Source organism: Canis lupus, chromosome 13 (assembly GCF_003254725.2).
Source record: "Canis lupus dingo isolate Sandy chromosome 13, ASM325472v2, whole genome shotgun sequence".
Lineage (NCBI taxonomy): Eukaryota > Metazoa > Chordata > Mammalia > Carnivora > Canidae > Canis > Canis lupus.
In genome coordinates this window covers 27,205,291-27,222,744 of record NC_064255.1, presented here as the reverse complement: position 1 = coordinate 27,222,744, position 17,454 = coordinate 27,205,291, and the positions used below count along the sequence as shown (strand labels likewise).

Sequence of the window (17,454 nt, the reverse complement as noted above, 5' to 3'; positions counted from 1 at the left end):
TACATTTACGTACAATTGGAACATTGTGATTTCTCTGTTCTCTTCCCCTGACTATATATCTGTATCAGTTCCACACAATTTTAATTATAAATGTGTAGGACTGGTTCTTTTCTTCTGTTTTTTTAAAGTTTTTCGTAGACTTGCATGTTTCTTTTTTTCTCAAATGGATGTGGAATAACTTTGTCAAGTTTTTAAAGTTTACTAAGGGGGTGTCTGGGTGGCTCAGTTGGTTAAGCAGCTGCTTCAGCTTAGGTCATGATCCTGGGATTGTGGGACTGAGCCGTAGGTCTGTTGGGCTCCCTGCTTAGCAGGGAGTCTACTTCTCCCTCTCTGTTTGCCCCTCTCCCCAGCTCATGTGTGCTCTCCCTCTCTCAAATAAAATCTTTATTTTTTTAAAGATTTATTTATTTATTTATGATAGAGAGACAGAGACACAGGAGGAGGGAGAAGCAGGCTCCATGCCAGGAGCCCAACGTGGGACCTGATCCCGGGACTCCAGGATCGCGCCCTGGGCCAAAGGCAGGCACCAAACCGCTGAGCCACCCAGGGGTCCCCTCAAATAAAATCTTTAAAAAAAAACTTACTGAGATTTTTGCTGAAATTATATAATAATGCACTTCCATAATACTGTGTGATCTGGGAACGTGGTTAATAGGCCCTTTAATTCAAGTGCTCTTTTTCTGTTTCTCTGATGGCTCTAAGATTGCCTTGTGTATGTCAAGGGGAGCTTAAACAAATGGAATTGAATTAGATTTTATCATGTACCCTAATGAAGGAGGAATGCAGTGTAGGGTTGCATAACCAGTTAGATGTATGTATCATTTGAAATGCTGCAAAGCTGCAAATGTGGTTGACAGAAGTCATAGCTTTTATGTTTTGCTGGAGGCAAAGGAATTTTAACACTTACTGAAGAACCTCTAGGTTTGAGTTAGAACCTCTAGGTTTGCGGGTTTTTAGACGCCTGGATTATCCAATTTACATATTATCTAATATTCACTACTTATGACCTGATACTTGATTTCTAAGGGTAGAAACAATTACAAGTGGTTTTTCTTGATTTATTGATTTATTAAGAATTAGAGTGAATAGAATTTTTCCCCGTGGTTATAAGCAAGTGGCACTGGTTTTCCTCCTCTAGTTTATGAGAGTGGCCAGCCAAGCCACTTGTTTTGTTTATTTCTGGGTGGCTTAGGTCTGCCTTAGGGAAGGAAGTTTGTTTTTGGCAGAGAAAGCAAAAATGTGTTTATTCATTCCACTTGTAGTAACATTGATCCAAGAGGAGCTTTTGAGGAAAACCAGGATGGTTAGGCTTTGAACATAAATAGCTTCCATTCATCTCCTACCTGATAGAAAAAAAAGGAAAAGATTAGAATTAATAATATATAAATTATAGACAAGTCCTAAAGCAGGAGTTGCAAATTGCTGTTTATCAAACAAAATCCTCAGGCTGTTTCTTTTGGCCTATTGGTTATTTCTAAAGCTTAATTAGTTGATAACATCTAAAAATTGTTTTACATGAATATTCAGCCCCGGATTACGGGCATTTTTTAGCATGGGTGTTAATAGCCATGGTACTTCTTAGATTAAGCATAGGCATTTGCCCTAGTTAGCACTTCTAATATGGCTCCACCCAACCCAGATGCATTTAACTTTGCAGCCCTTGGAGGCTTTTGAATTAAGAAGTAATAGTACACCTATAACTGCTAATGCAGCTGAACCCTCCACTTTAAGTTAATAGGAGCTAGAATAGTAGATGTGAAAATTGTACGTAGAGCTGTAGTGGAATTTGGAATGTATGAGAGAAGGTAGTTGGAGAGGAATCCAAAGTTTTTACCTGAACAACTGAAGGATAGAGATGCCATCAACTGAGTTGAGTGAGACTAGGTAAATCCTGTTTGGGGAGGGAAAGTGACTTAGTTTAGTTTTGACATGTTAAGTTTGAGCTATTAAAACATCCTAGAGGAGATACTGAGTAGGCAGTGGCTATGAGAGTAGGGAGTTGGAGAGAAATGTCTAGACTAGAAAAGTAAATTTGAGGTACATAATTGATATATAAAGCCATGAGATGGAATGAAATCACAAAGGGAGTTGAGGACCCAGGACTGAAGCCCTGGGCACATCAGCATTTGAGGATTTGAGAGAAGTTCAGCAACAGATTATTAAAGAGCATCTAGTAAGTTAGAACAAAAAGGGAAGAAGTATGGTGTCCCAGAGTATCCTGATCTGGTTTCATACCAGAAGCAGAGCTGGAGACAGGCTTTTTATGCAGATAATTTACTGGAGAACTGGGGTACATGAAACAGGGAGGAAGGAAAGTCCGTGCAAGGGTCTCTTATTGACCTGGTCACATCTGTGAGTACCTGGGGCTTGATCCAGAGGAAGTCTTCTGAAAAGACATGAAGAATATGCTCTGGGTGGAAAGGAGGGGGTATTTATCTACCAGATCCTATTCCTCAGTGGTCAGGGTTGCTCATAGGGTATTGATAGTAACATCTCCACACTTCCAGGTCAGAGTTCGTAGGTCTCAGGATGGCTGAAGAGTACCTGTTAAGCATCTCTTAGAGCAAAGCCTGAGAGCAGAAAGTGCACCTGTAGTGCAGCTAGGGAGGTACCTCAGTTGGAGTGAAAAGGTGAGGTGGTGCGCAGGAGGTGCCTCATTCAGGCTCGTATCCTCCATTAAGTACTTGCTGTTTAGTCCAGTCTTCTGTACAGTTTTCAAGATTGTGGCTGGCCACAATCTCTACATTAGACTTATAATAGGAGGGTTAATGGAATAATGTTCATTTTTACAGTCCTTTACCTCTCATTCTAGATTACCCTTACTTTGAACCGTCACTTGAACAGGTCGAGGCATTGTCCTGGTTCAGTGACACAGACCTTCTCTAAGGGATCAATGCCTGTAGTTGATTTCTCCTTGTCGGGTCATGATTGTTGCAGCTGCTCATTTACAGTTGTTCCTGAGCATGGCGCCCCCACTCGAATCCCCTAGGTTCTGGATAGGGACAGAGCTTGTCCCCATTGTGTGAAAGCAGCCATTAAGTTCTCAGGTTAGGGTCACTTTGCAGGACTCACCAATATGGTAGCTCTTAACTTAGCATGGTGGTCCAGTAAGGAGTCCCAGATAACCAGTTATCATTGCCTCAGAATACTTCTGTGTTTTCTGGCAGAAACCACTTTTCTCTTCCCCCACTAACAGAATTTCTAATCCAGTGGACCTGAAGGTTGTCAATCCTATTTCCATCTGTTGGGTTTTTCTTTTCTTTTAATCTGTCAGAGACACAATGCCACATTTCAGCCTTTAGAAAATGATGTAGTGTCTGATCACTTACCTTCTTGGAAGGTAATACCTTATCTCCTCTAAATGTTACTAAGCACATAGAAGTTTTATGTGTGGTGCTAAGTCCAGGGCTCTGGTCATAGAATAAACAATTAGGGAAAGAAATTTTTACATAAAGATGAGTACTTGCATTAGTCACATGTGTCCCCCCACTGTATGTGAACTCAGCTGGTTTGCTGTAGTGCTATAGTTGGTTGCTCTTAGTTGTAAAGTTAGAGTAAAGTCATTCTGAAGATTTAATTTTACCTAAAATGTTTCAGGATTTGAAATAATAAAACCAGTCCTATAGAGGACTTCGTGGTTCACTTGAGTTTTGCCACATGTGCCTCTGGCAAGTAATAAGTTATTGTCGTGAAGTATAAGGACCTTAGTACCTTTAGTAAAACATTTTTTTAATACATTGAAAAGAACATAAACTATGATAATAGTATAGAACTATATCTCTTTTGGTAATTTTAGGCCCCTGTTACAAGAATAAAGATGAATTGCTAATGTTCTTCTCTTGCTGTCTTCTGCTTCATAAGAAATGATGAGAACTATGTACTTCTCTTGATACAGATTGTAGACTTTGAGTGTCTTAAGGATGGCAATTTGGGTGTCAAGTCTGTTGGTATTTCCCAGGGCTTGATATAATGACTACTCCTGGTAGGTTTTCTATAAATGGTTGTTGATTTAATTCAAGGCAGTATATGTACATACATAAGCACACATACACACACACACACAAACACATGTGTTGTAGCATATATATGTTATATGCAATGACATTCCTAAATTTCATTAAAGTCAGTTTTAATAAAATTGAACATGTTTTAAAGTATAATAATGTTTTAGACTTTTTTCCTTTTTTCTTTCTTCAAACAGATAGAAGGACAAGAACAGAATCACCAGCACTGGCTGAAGGTAAATATGTCTTTGGGGGAAATGATAATTCAGATACAAGTGAAAAATTATGATTTAAATAAAAAACTACATTGGCTCAACATAATTAAGGAAGATATTCTGTATATAATATTGACCTGCTAAAAGTATCTTTAGGGGATACCCTATGCTGTTTAGTTTCATAGAATAGGAAGTAGTGGGGAAAATGTAAATTAATTTTTTTACAGCTTTCTTTCAGTAGTAGAGGTATGTGTTTTGTTTTTTTAATTCCCTTTTAAGTCATTTTAGTTATCACCAGTATAGTTAATCAGGAAAGGTCTAACCCATAATTCTAGTGGCTTAATATATATATATATGCTAGAAAGGAAGACACTTGTACATGTTTTCTTCTTGAATAAGAATTCTACCTGTTATTGTTTGAGGTCCTTGTGAAAAAGTCTTGGAAGTAAAGAGCACAACAGCCACCACAAAAGTTACTGATACAGGAGTTCTGAGTGCTTACACATGTATAATCTTGTAATTTTTAAAATTTTAATAAGTTAATAGGTATTTGAAAATGTAATTTTTCTGTAGACATACTTTGTGTTCTTCAAGTAAAAATGATCAACTTAAGATCTCTTTCTGTGCTCTTCCTAATCATAAACAGATATTTACATTTCAAAACTTGCCTGTCATTGTACTAGAACTAATAAGACAGTTATCATAATGGTCTTTTGAAATTGTAATTATCTCACCTACTCTGTGTATGTTACAGTGCGGGAGTTCTCAGCCTTTTTTTGTGCCATGGACCTCTGGTAATCTGGTGAAGCCTGTGAATCCCTTCCCAGAATAATGATTCTAAAAATGATTCATGATTTTATGAAATAAAATACATGAGATTAAAAAGGAAATTAATGATACTGAAATGTAGCTAACAAATCTTAAAAATACCAGTTTTTGATAGAGAATATATATGCTCACATTAAAGAATAAGGTTTAGCAACAATTCTACTAAATACTGTAATTTTAAATAGTGATAAGTTTGCAATAACTGTAGAATAATATGAAAGTACGTGTGATTTCTATTGATGATAAGTTCATAGGTATTTCTGATACTACTATACTTTTTTGCCTATAATCTTGAAGAAATCTTGAAGAAATCGCAAAACTTCATGTAGAGGTTAATGAAAAGGTTCCCATCCAGATTCACAGGTCACTGAATTCTTTTTCTGGATCCCAGGTTAAGAACTCCTGTTAATGAAAAGTCAGTTAGACCTTTCTTCTTCCATCATATTTGAATAAGTGTAGTTTTTTTTAGTGTTTTGTATAGCTAATCTTTAATAAGTGGAGTTACATAGTGATTTCTTAAGAAATATCCCAATGGGGTAGGCTAGAAGTTCTCAAAAAAGCTTTGAAGAAACTTTGGTTTGCTGGTCAGTAATCACAGAAACAGCAGCATATTCTGTTGAAAAGGAAGTCGAAGATAAGTGGTAAGCTTTCAAGAGTGCCTCCCTTCAAAGAATTCACATTTTATTTCAAGGAATATGAAATTAACATGTAAATAATAAAATACCAGCTCAGAATGCTGAAAGTTTAATGAGAGAAACGTCATAATTAATTTCCACAGGAAGGATGAAAAAATAGTAAGGTCTGATGCTTGTGTTATGGAATCACAGAAAAAAGGTCAAGGCTTATAAAAAGTCATCAGAAGTTTTATAGTTAATTCAGTAGTATGAACTGTACAGTGATCACGTGCCAACCTAAGTTAGGAAGAGCATAGAATGTCATCAACTAAATTTGACAATTAAGTGGTCATTTAGCCACTTGTAGCTGACTACCAATATAAAAGGACTGGCATATCTGTTGAAGCTTGGCTGATAGCAAAAACAGCACTTGAAGGGGATGTAGTGGGACATCTGACTTTGGGATATTTTTTGGTTGTGGCACTTGATTTGTTCCGTCAATGTGATGCCCCTAATGCCTGTCTTAAAGATGTTCTCAAAGGCTGCACTGTCCGGATCATTGGATTAAGCCCCACTTTAAAAAAAAAAAAAAACTGATTTGCTGTTTTTGCTTATATAAAATTAGAGAACTGAGCTATATGATTTCAGATCCTCTCACGAACCTTGTATTCTGGGCTGATTTTCTACCTTTTCTGAAACCCTTCAGTTCCTTTCTCTTTCTTCCTACCAGCAACATTTGAAATACGGTAAAAATATTCAAAGTTGTTAAGTGATTTGAACTTCGATGTATTAAATATTGCCCCAGTAAAAGCTATGCAGAACTTTAAAAGCTGTAATAATTAGATTAGTGTACTTAGTTCAGAAATGTTTTTATGATGTATACATTCTGCATTTTGGTCTGCTGGAGTCTGGTTAGCCTTATATGCGATACTGATTTTTAAATGTAGAAAGATTATTCAAGTACATATTTTTAAGATTATGTGATTGCCAGGAAGAGAAAATTTATAGTCTGTTTGATTATGATGAGTCTGGAGGAATTATATTCAAGAGAATGGTTTTAACTGAAGTTCAGGAACAAGGGAAACATTCATGCCCTCCTATAATGTCACTGTATTGAATTCCTTTAGCATACTGGGCTCAAACAGACAAACCTGACAAATGGTAGGGAAATATTTAAGGACATTTCTTAGTTAGCATTTGTCATCATTTTCTAGTCATGTTTCTTCTTTTCTTAAAAATTTTTTTTTCTATGAGAATTTTATTCCTAATTTAGAAATGTTAGTGCTAGAATTGAATTAATTTCTTTCAGGAAGACTTTAAATTTTCTTTACTCTTTTTGGATGAACTATGTGTATTTTCATTTATGACTAAGAAGCAAATGGCAAAATGGTTAGGAACTGTAGGAGCCACATTTGCCTGAGTAAGAATTTTGGCCTCATTGTTTACTGATTAGTTCACCTTGAGATAGTTATTTAATTTTCTGACCTTAAGGTTGCTTAGAAGTAAAATGAAGATTGTAGTGCTAGACAACCTCCAAAATAGTTGAGGATTTTATAATACTGTGTATATAACTTAGGATCATATGTGGCACACAGAAAGAGTTCATTCACTGGTTTTTATTATTTAGTCCTCACAGCATCCAAGGACCTCTGCAAGGTGCTTGGGATACTAAAGTTATGTTAAACTTGGGGCAAGATGGTTCTACACCCTTAGTTCGTTCCTTTAGTCTGTAATGTTTAAGAAGGTCCTTGTGAAAAAAAAAAAAAAAAAAAGAAGGTCCTTGTGTTGAATATTCCTAAATAGCCCCTTGTAAACTTCCTTCACTTTCAGAAGCTAAACCCTTGTAATTACTAGACAGGAGATAGCTTGTTTGTAATTTTTTGCATATGTTAGTATATGTATATAATCAATGGGTAACTTTTTTTTTAACCTCAGTTTAATATATTTTAAGGTATTTCAGATATTGGGATACCTGGGTGACTCGGCAGTTGAGCTTCTACTTTTGGCTCAGGGCCGTGATCCCAGGGTTCCAGGATCAAATCCCACATCAGGCTCCCTGCTGGGACCTGCTTCTCCTTCTGCCTATGTCTCTGCCTCTGTCTGTCTCTCTCCTGAATAAATAAATAAAAATCTTTTAAAAAAGAAAAGAGATATTTCAGGTATCTATTGGGTTGTCAGGTGGCACAGAGACTTGTTTAGTTTTTTTTTTTTTTTTTAAGATTTTATTTATTTATTCATGAGAGACACACAGAGAGAGGCAGAGAATAGGCAGAAGCAGGCTCCCTTAGGAAGCCTGATGTGGGACTCGATCCCAGGACCCCAGGATCACGACCTGAGCCAAAGGCAGATGCTCAACCACTGAGCCACACAGGCATCCCGAGACTGTGTAGTTTAGTTCTCAAAGGCCAGTGAGGAGAAATTTTAAAAGCCACATGGTAGAAAGAGCAAGGTAGCTTTCAGGGGTCTCTTTTATAAGGGTGTTATTTCCATTCATGAGGGCTCCACACTGGTGACCTGCTCACCTCTCAGAGGGTTTAATCACATGGGGTTTTACGATTTCATACATGAATTTTGAGGGGACACAGATGTTCATGTTCTCTTATATTTTTATGTAGAATAGAAAGAGCTGATATATAAAATAGGCTTGATAGCAAAAACCAGATAAGAAGAGATCAAATAATTATAGGTCAGTCTTACTTATGAAATAATCCAAAGTGAAATATTAGACCAAAACTAGAAATATGTATTTTCAAATGATTGTATAGAGTTGATACCAGAAATGCAAGGATGGTTTAGCAGTAGAAAATGTATTCATATATAAACATAGATGGTAAGAATATAATTCATAGATTTAAAAAAATCTATGATAAATATGGATTATGAGAATATAATTCATAAAGTGAATGAAAAAATGGTTGATATTCTAAAGATGGGAGTTCTGCCTCAGAAGGATATGTGTATTCATGTGTGTGTATTTAATGCAAAAATCAAGTCAAAATTCCATTAAGATTTTTGTAGAACTTGTAGAACTTGACAGTTACATGGATGAACAAAGGGCTACTTTTGTAGAGAATCATTACTTAAATGGTAAGCATAGACCACAAAGAAAAATGGATTACATGTGACGGATGGCATCATAAACAAAGTTAAGACTAGGATACTGCAGTGTTATAGATTAGGAGAAAATATTTGCCATGTGTATAAGCATCAAAAGATTGGTACTCAGAATTCCTATCCAGAATTCCTAAATCCCAACTGTAGGGCAGGGTGGTGTATCAGTTGGAGTTGAATTAGGAAAACATACCACCCTGGTGTTTTGAACAGGGAATTTAATACAGAGGATTGGTTATGAAGGTATTAGACTAGAAGAGCAAAGGTGAAGGGGATACCAAAAGCTGCTACCACCACTAGACTGGAACACACAGGCTGTGCTTGCTTCAGCCTCTGACTGGGGCAGTGCATACTGGCCTTACCTCATATGACTGCTCTTAGAGCAACTGCTAGTCTGTCCAGGCCAGAGACAGGAAGCTTCTCTCTCTCCTGCCTTCTCATCTTCCGGTGCCTCCTATTGACATAACCTAACAGCTGGCAAGACTGTTATTTACAGATTCTGGGCCCCAGCAGTACAGAGTACAGTGTATAGAAAGGTAGTTGTGGGAGAGATCGTGAGAAAACAAAAGGCACATGTTACAAAGGATATGAATATACATTTTACAGGTGGCCTATAAACAGGCACACACACACAAAAAATAAATAAACAGAGGCACATTTTTACTGGTAATCAAGAAGATGTAAATTGAAGCATCAGTGAGATATTTCACAATCTAAACATTGAAGCTTGAGGTTTTAGAGGATGGGAGAGAGAGCTTTTACTAGTGGAACAGTGAAGTGTTGGAAGTCCTTTGCAGAGCAATTTGGCACAATCTAGTAAAGTCACAGTTGCCCTGTAATTTCTGGGTTGCCATCCAGTGGAAACTCTTGTACGTGTGCACAAGTATATGTAGTGTGTGAAGCATGCTTTGTTAATAGAGAAAAATTGAAAAGGCATTGTCCTTCAGTTGGTGAATAAGTAAATAAACTGGTTCGTTTGAATCATGGAATACTGTGTAACATCTGAATGAGTCAACATGGATAATTCTATAAAAACACCATTGAGTGAGAAAAGTGATTCTAAGGGAATATGGACAATATATCATTTATGCATATTTGAAAAGCAAAACAGTGCTGCGTTGTTCATACAGACCTTCACGATAAAAATTCTAAAATATGTTTGGAAAGGAAGCATACTTTTAAGATTACCTTTAGGAGATGGGGGAGAGGAAAGTTGGGAGGTTAACTGCACAAAAAGGTAGGGAGACCTCTGAAGCAAATACAGCAAAATGACATTGCTTTATTCTGGGTGGTAGATTATGTGAATATATCTTTTTATGTTTAAATTATTTTCTAATTTAAAGAAATAGAAGACAAGAAGGACTCAAGAATCGGCCCCTCTGGGAAGCCTTTGGTTAGGTGTTCCTTTTTCTATATGTTCATTGTGTTTGCATGCTTCTGTTTGAAGCATGCCATACCACCTTGTCTGGTCTCTTCCACTCATGTGAATTCCTCAGTGCCAAATACTCAGTGTCTGTCATAGTAATTGGCAGACAGGAGCTAAGGCAAGGTGGTTTGATTTAAAACAGCAGCAACCATCACCGGGCACTGCAGACCTCAGCTAGCTGTAGAAGTACTCAGGGTTTTACATTTGCTACAGTTTTTATTTAATGGCTCCTCCACACACTGTCAAATGTGTATTGCAAAGAGGCCAGGCACCTGAATTCCAATCCAATCGTTTTTGTTGGACACCTTTGAATGAGTCACATGTGTTGAGTATCAATTACTTTACACTTAAAAAAAAATTTTTTTTTTTGAGTTTTAAAGAGCTGGGGACGGAACAGAGGGAGAGGAAAAGAGAATCTCAAGCAGACTCCTTGCTGAGTGCAGAGCCAGACATGGGGTTCCATCTCACAGGGCTCCATCTCAAGGACCCTGAGATTCATGACCTGAGCCGAAATCAAGAGTCAGACGCTTAACTGAGCCATCCAGGCACCTCTCTACATTTAATTTTTTTAAAAAATTATTGATACATACAAAAGAATACCTTTATTTGTAAATGCGAAAGTCTAAAAGACTCCCTGAATCCACCAGTAATTAAGCACCTGAAATGTTACCCAGACCTTTGAAGTTGCCTGATCCTAGGTCTCTGTCTCTCTGCAGTGATAACCAGTATCTTAAATTTTGTGTTTATCATTCTCTTGCATTTTTATATAATTTTCTATGGATTTCAAAATAGTGGTACATTTTAAGAAAGTAAATTCACAGTACTATTTCTTGTTTAATCATATTTTTTCAATAAAAAACCTTCTTAATCCTTGTAAAACAGGTAATTTGGGGGTTCAGTGTTTTTTGTTTTGTTTTGTTTTTTTAATTCCCATCACCTTTCTGTACATTCTTAAATGTACTTGCTTTGGAGCTTTATATTAGCCCTTCTCATAACCTATGTCTGTACCTGATGTGTAAGGCATTGTAGCAAGAAGCATGTGTTTGATTTCTTGGTTTAACTCTGCAACTCAAGCAGTAATTTGCCTTGGTTTAATTTTTAATGGCTGGAGGCATGGAAGATTACGATTACTAGTAATCTCTGAATCAGACTTGAAGATGCCATGACAATCTGATGTAATACTCATTTATTATGGTTCACTTCCATTTAAAGAATAGTATTGGTATCCTAATTTATTGTATTTATTGCACATGGCCAGGCATCCTAGTGAGACTTTTATGTAAAATCGTGTAAGATTTTTCATTTTAGCATACTAAATCTAAGTGTATCCACTAGATGTCAGCATTAGGAGAGATGTAGGGTAACATATGTAGAATCCTAGCCAGAAGCAATGTGAGAGATTCAGTCTAACAAGTACTGACTTGTGTAAAGTCACATATTTTGTGATAGTCAAGAGTAGAAATCAAGTCTCCCACTTTCCATTCTGTTGTTTGTTTATGTCATATTTTTTTAAGACTGGTAACTGATCTCCATGGAATTATAAGACTTAATATGTTGCTCTGGACTAGTACTAGGGATTTGTGGTGATATTTTAGTACTTTTGTGGTGGCAGTATGGCTGGCCACCCAGTAATACCTGAATCCTGCTTTTCCTCCTTTATATTTTGCAAAGGAAGGAGAATTAAAGGATCACTTTATTATTTGCTACACTGTATCTGATAATGATAGATTAGATATTGTGAGTAAGGTTAAGGATTAAGCTACTCTCCAAACTTCCTATATATCAGTGGGATTTCAACCAAGATAGCAGAAACCTTGCTGGGGTTTTGTATTGTTTTGTTTTTAAGATTTTATTTATTTGAGAAAGAGAGCACACACAGGCACAAGTCGGGAGAGGGGGAGGGAGAGCTGGAGAAGCAGGCTTCCCTCCAAGTAGGGAGCCCCACACAGGGCGATCCCAGAACCTTGAGATTATGAGCTAGGCCGAAGGCAGACACTTAACTGACTGAACCACCCAGGTGCCCCACCTTACTAGGTATCTTAAAAAGGAATTTAACGTGGATTTATTTACACAAATGTTAGAAACATGAGCTTAAAAAAGATGCTGAGGTATGCATGTTGTTACTCATAACACTGCTGACATTAATGCTAAACTGTTTTCCAACACCTCTTCTGATACCAGATGTGTGGGACTTTTTCCCCCACACCAGTCAATTCTCCAACTCTCCAGATACCAACTGGGTGTCCTACAATTCATTTTGATGCTAATTCTTAACTATGTAGAGTTGGTGCCTAGACCTCACAGGTTAAGGGGTTAGTCCCACAAGACTCCCCTCTACTCCATATGCCATTCACAAACCTCAGGTTTCCTGTACATCTGACCATCCAGCTGTGAAGGGGGTACAGGGAGGGGAGGGTTGTTCCCATGACTCCTTCCCCAGGTTTGCTAATCTTCTGTAATGGCTCACAGAACTCAGAGAAACACTTTACTTACACTAGTACCAGTTTATTCTAAAGATTTTATAAAAGGTATGAAGAGGTACATAGCATGAGGTCTGGAAGTGTCCTGAGCATAGGGGCTTCTGCCCCCATGGAATTGGGGTGTGTTCCCTTCCCAATATGTGGATGCATTTACCAACCTGGAATTTCCTGAGACTCCCATCATGGAGGGGTTTTTATTGGAGGTCCCATTACATAGGCATGACTTTCTATAAATCCTTGGCCATTGGTGATCAGTTCTCCAGTCCCCCTCCCCACTTGACAGAGGTCAAGAGGTAGGGCTGAAATCTAAGTATGCCTTGGTATTTGTAGCAACCAGTCCTCATCTTGAAGCAATCTTGGGGACTCATTAAGATAAAGATGCTCCTGTCACCCAGGAAATTCCAAGGGATTTAGGAGCTGTGGGTTAGGCACGGGGAGGGGGTGGTGGTGGTGATAAAGATCAAATACATATTCTATTCTGTCACCTGAGGTAACTGAGATAGTAATGGTAACCATAGGAAGCACCTGTCACTTCTCGAGCTGAGGGCAAAGAAGGGAAGATGTAGGATAGGCAGAATTTAGGCTCGAAAGAGGAACTCTGGAAGACAGGGAGCTCAGATCTCTGGAGGGACCGGGCACCACCGTGCTGATAGGCTTTCTCCAGGAAGCTGGAGCCTAGAGCCATAGCTGGCTCATTTTTATTTTATTTTATTATTTATTATTTATTATTTTCTATTTTTTATTTTAGCTTTAGGAGCACCTAGGTGGCTCAGTTGGTTAAGTGCCTTTGGCTCAGGTCATGACCCCAGGGTCCTGGGATAGACCCCCACATTGGGGCTGAGCAGGGAGCCTGCTTCTTTCTCCCTCCCCCTTTGCCCTTCTGCCTGCATAGGCTCTTTTTGTTTCTATGAAATAAATCAATAAATAAAATATTTATTTTAGAGGTAGAGCATGTGCAGAAGGGAGAGGGGATGGTGGAGGTGGAGCGAGGAGCAGAGGGAGAGAGCAAACTTCCGCACTGAGTGCAGAAGGCAGGGCCGATCCCAGGACTCCGAGATCTTGACCTGCGCCAAAATTAAGAGTCGGACACCCAATCGACTGAGCCACTGAGATACTCCCAAATAGCTAGTAGCTTTTGATGACAGGAAATACTGATAGGACTTGAAAAAAAAGACCTTTTTTCCCCCTCGTTATATTTATTTAAGTAATCTCTACTCTTAACATAGGGCTTGAACTCACAACCCTGAGACCAAGAGTTGCATGCTCTTCCAAATGAGCCAGCCAGATGTTCCCAAAGACAGACCTTCTTTCTTCTCACCTTCCAATTTCTTTGTAGTTGATGGGGCCCAGTGAGAAGCCAGCTGACAAAGTAGTCTAGGAAATAGATTCTTCAGGTTCTTAGTCCCAGCATGACAGAACAATGGACTTGGATGGGGGTGAGCATTAGTAGGTATATAACTGTCACAGTCTACCTTTCTGACCACATGGTATTCATTTATCTTTGTTGATTTAAGTACATTCAGTGCCACCATTTTTATGCTGCCTTTCAGAATTCTAGTTCTTGAATAGTGTATGCTCAGATGGTCTTAGGTAAGAGGGAAAAAGCCCTATGAATGTAGAATCCCAGAGGGGATGCATAGTCTCCTTATTTTACCAAATGCAGTAAAACCAGGAGTGGGGAGAGAATTAATGTCCTGGTAGCTTAGATTTTAAACATGTTTACCACATAAAGATCAGAAAACAGGAGGGGCAAGAGAAAAAGAGAAATCTTGCTTTATGCCATTTGTTGAACAACTATTTGTTGCCCAGTCATTGTCATTGTGCTTAGAACAAAGATCCTGTTCAGCAGCTTCTCTAGTTAGGAGGAAAGAATTGGAGAAGAAGGTACGAGAAAGTTAGAGTATGATAGTGCATTTGTAGTGTAGTCAGTAGAGCAAACAGTATAATGTCAGGATAATTATTATAGATGCTTTATTGGCCGGCTAGCTTGAGTTGGTTATTTCTCTCCATTATAATGGCACTGTAACTGTTGGAGGTCTCCCAGTTTGTGCACGAAGTTAGTATGTTCAGATAATGAACCACTATGTTCCTAAAGTAAGTTGTTAGAAAATAAGAAGGAATTGTGATTCCTCTTCTTTAAATTATTGTGTACCTGATTCTTCAGATAAATGTCACTGGATCTCACCTATTTACAGTTCTTAAATGAATTCAGTAGGTATTTATTGGATATTTACTCTGCACCACATTGAAGATTTACTTTGTGCCTTATATCAGAGATGCATCAAATACACATTTGGCCAGTAAAGTCAGTATTCACCTAAGGCCAAAGCCAAAAATCATCATAGAATATGCTGCTGGGATATATTAATCTGAAAATTTATTGAAATGTAATTATTATGATACTAATTTTGAGTCCAATTTTGAAAGTTTGACATTGTGAAAATATTTTTGTTCTTGCACTATTGTCAGCTGCTCGGTGACTCCTGGAGTCACTTTGCTGTCCATTTGCAATATTAAATCAACATTTGTTTTCAAATAGTGATGATGTAGTTTCATAGAAGTAGTGCTAGAAACAAGACTTAGTGCAGTGTTTGAAGGGGATGATGCTTGAATATTTTTAGAAGATGTGCCAAGTGAGATTGTTGATACCATTTGTGTTTTTTTGAAGTTTCTACTACTTTTTTTGCTTGTACTTGTTGCTTTATGCAATCACTTGAGAATTGTTTATCCTTAATAAACCAAATCTAGAAATATGGCATTAGAGTTTTGCAACTGGCTTGCGGGATAGCAAAACTGTGTGAATTTCTACCTGCCTTTCAACTTTGCATTCACCTAATTGCAGCATTTTCCATATATTGGACTTTTTAATTTTATGAATGCAGTTCAGTTTTATAAAGATCAGAATTATGATGTAGGTTAGTCTCTGTTCCTACTTTGGAACCATGTTTATAGCTGTAGAAGGATATTACGTCTTGCTTAGTATGTGGGGCATACTGTAGACTTTCTTGATATTCATGTTATCTGTCACTTTATTTCTCTAATTTTAATATTTTAAAAATTTTTACTAGTTCCCCATAAGACTAGTGGCTTTTACTGAGAGAGTGAGAGACACAGACTCTACATTGATTTGACTGGGAAAATGTGCAACCTTTCTAAATTCTCAGGTCTTTTTTTAAAAAAAATTTAGTTTTCAGTTGTCAATATGTATTTTGGTTTTTCCTCTCCTCTTCTTGGAACACTCCTAAAACTTTACAAATTTTTGGTTTCTATATTTTCAATCATTTGTTTATTCAGCAAATATTTATGACTACTTACTACATTCCCAAGCGTTGTTCCAGGTGCTGGGGATAGAGTGCTGTTGAAATAGAGCCCCTGCCTTCTTAAAAGTTCAGCTTGCAGCGGCAGACACAAACAGATAAAGTTATGAATATGGTTAGATGGTGATAACCATCAGTTTGGGAAGAGGAAAGAGGAGGAGATATTACAGATGGATTAGTCACAGAAGCCCTCTCTGAGGTAGTCTGATTGAAGCTGTAACCTCAGTGAAGTAGAGTAGCTTGTCACTTGAAGGTCTGTGGACACAGCATTCCAGTTTAGGGAAAAAGCAGGTACAGAGGCTCCATGGAAAGAGAATCTTGCTCTGTTAGAGAAACTACAGCAGGCAGTTGTGGAGAGTGATGGGAGACAAGGCCAGAGTGAGTCAGGGGCAGGTCATGTAGGGTTTTGTAAGCCCAGGTAAGAAATTTGGATTTTATTCTGAGTGCATCAGTAAGCCATTACATGTTTTTGAACAGAGAAAGTATGTGGTTGATTTATATTTTTAAGAGCTTTGCTTCTTATAATAAAAAGACTTTGTAATAGAAAGCAAAAGTAGAAGCGGTTAGGAGACTTGAGAAGTAATTCCTGCAAGAAGTGATGGTGGCAAGAACAAGGCTGATACAGCAGTGAAAAGAGGTGAGATGGAGTGTCCTCTAAGCTACTGAGAAAAAGTGTATGGAGGAAGAGGAGGAAAGTCAGTTATGTCAGGTGCTCCTGAGAGGGGACGTAGGGTGAGGACTTGAGAATTTGTAATTGGAGTTATCAACATGGAGGTTATTTGATGATTTTGTCAGAACAATTTTGGTGGTGTAGAGTTGGCCAAAAGTCTGGCTGGAAAGAAATAAAAGACAACGAGTGTAAGCAACTGTTTGTAAGGAATTTTGCTGCAAAGAGAAGGATTAGGGGGGAACTGGTGAGGGGAAAGAGAAAGAAAATTTTTGTTTTGTTTAAGGTGGAAGAAATAATTATGGATGCAAAAGGGAAAGATATGGAAAAAGAACAGCCATAAAGTAGGAAAGAAACTCAGGAGAATGGGTTGTCCTAAAGGTCAGATGAAGAAAGTATTTCAGGAAAGAGTGAGTGATAAACTGGGTCAAAGGCTGTTAAGAGATCCAGTAGGTTGAAGTGTGAGAATTGCCCTTTAGAATTAGCCAGATACAGGTTTTGGTGACCCTTGAAAGGGACCAATTTTATTATATTGATGTGAATAAAAGCCAGATTGGAAAGGTAGAAAGTAGAAAGAAATAACTACAGATAGTTTAATGACCAGTTTTTGCTGTAAAGAAGATAAGCAAGATGGTGTACAGGAGACATAAAGCCTTGAGTAGGAGAACCAGGTCTCTCAGGAACAGAGGCAGAGGGCAGACTGAGTGGTTACTGATGAAGAAAGGGTAGAAAGAACAGTAGATTTTTTTTTTTTTTTTTGTAAACAATGTAGTGAGGTCATTTCTTTCATGT

At 37.8% G+C, this 17,454-nt stretch overlaps 1 protein-coding gene and 1 long non-coding RNA gene across 16 annotated transcripts in view; one reads left to right on the top strand and one right to left on the bottom strand.

The window, feature by feature from the left end:
• CYRIB (CYFIP related Rac1 interactor B) overlaps window positions 1-17,454 on the top strand; it is a 147,405-nt gene that overhangs the window by 91,635 nt on the left and 38,316 nt on the right. For all 12 annotated transcript variants that reach the window (XM_035716470.2, XM_035716081.2, XM_025451016.3 and 9 more), the window contains one exon: window positions 4,202-4,240. The gene's annotated coding sequence lies outside the window, so the exon portion shown is untranslated. The remainder of the gene's footprint in view (window positions 1-4,201; window positions 4,241-17,454) is intronic.
• Window positions 1,059-14,087, bottom strand: LOC112662443 (uncharacterized). 4 transcript variants are annotated; one of them, XR_007401582.1, is made up of 6 exons: window positions 7,634-7,863; window positions 5,323-5,449; window positions 4,954-5,056; window positions 3,073-3,267; window positions 1,835-1,891; window positions 1,059-1,343 (listed from the first exon to the last, which is right to left on the bottom strand). It is a non-coding gene; the product is annotated as an uncharacterized LOC112662443 (long non-coding RNA). The 4 variants fall into 4 exon arrangements; XR_003138534.3 differs by lacking the exons at window positions 4,954-5,056; window positions 7,634-7,863 and adding an exon at window positions 13,997-14,061; XR_004815974.2 differs by lacking the exon at window positions 4,954-5,056 and having other exon boundaries at window positions 7,634-7,859.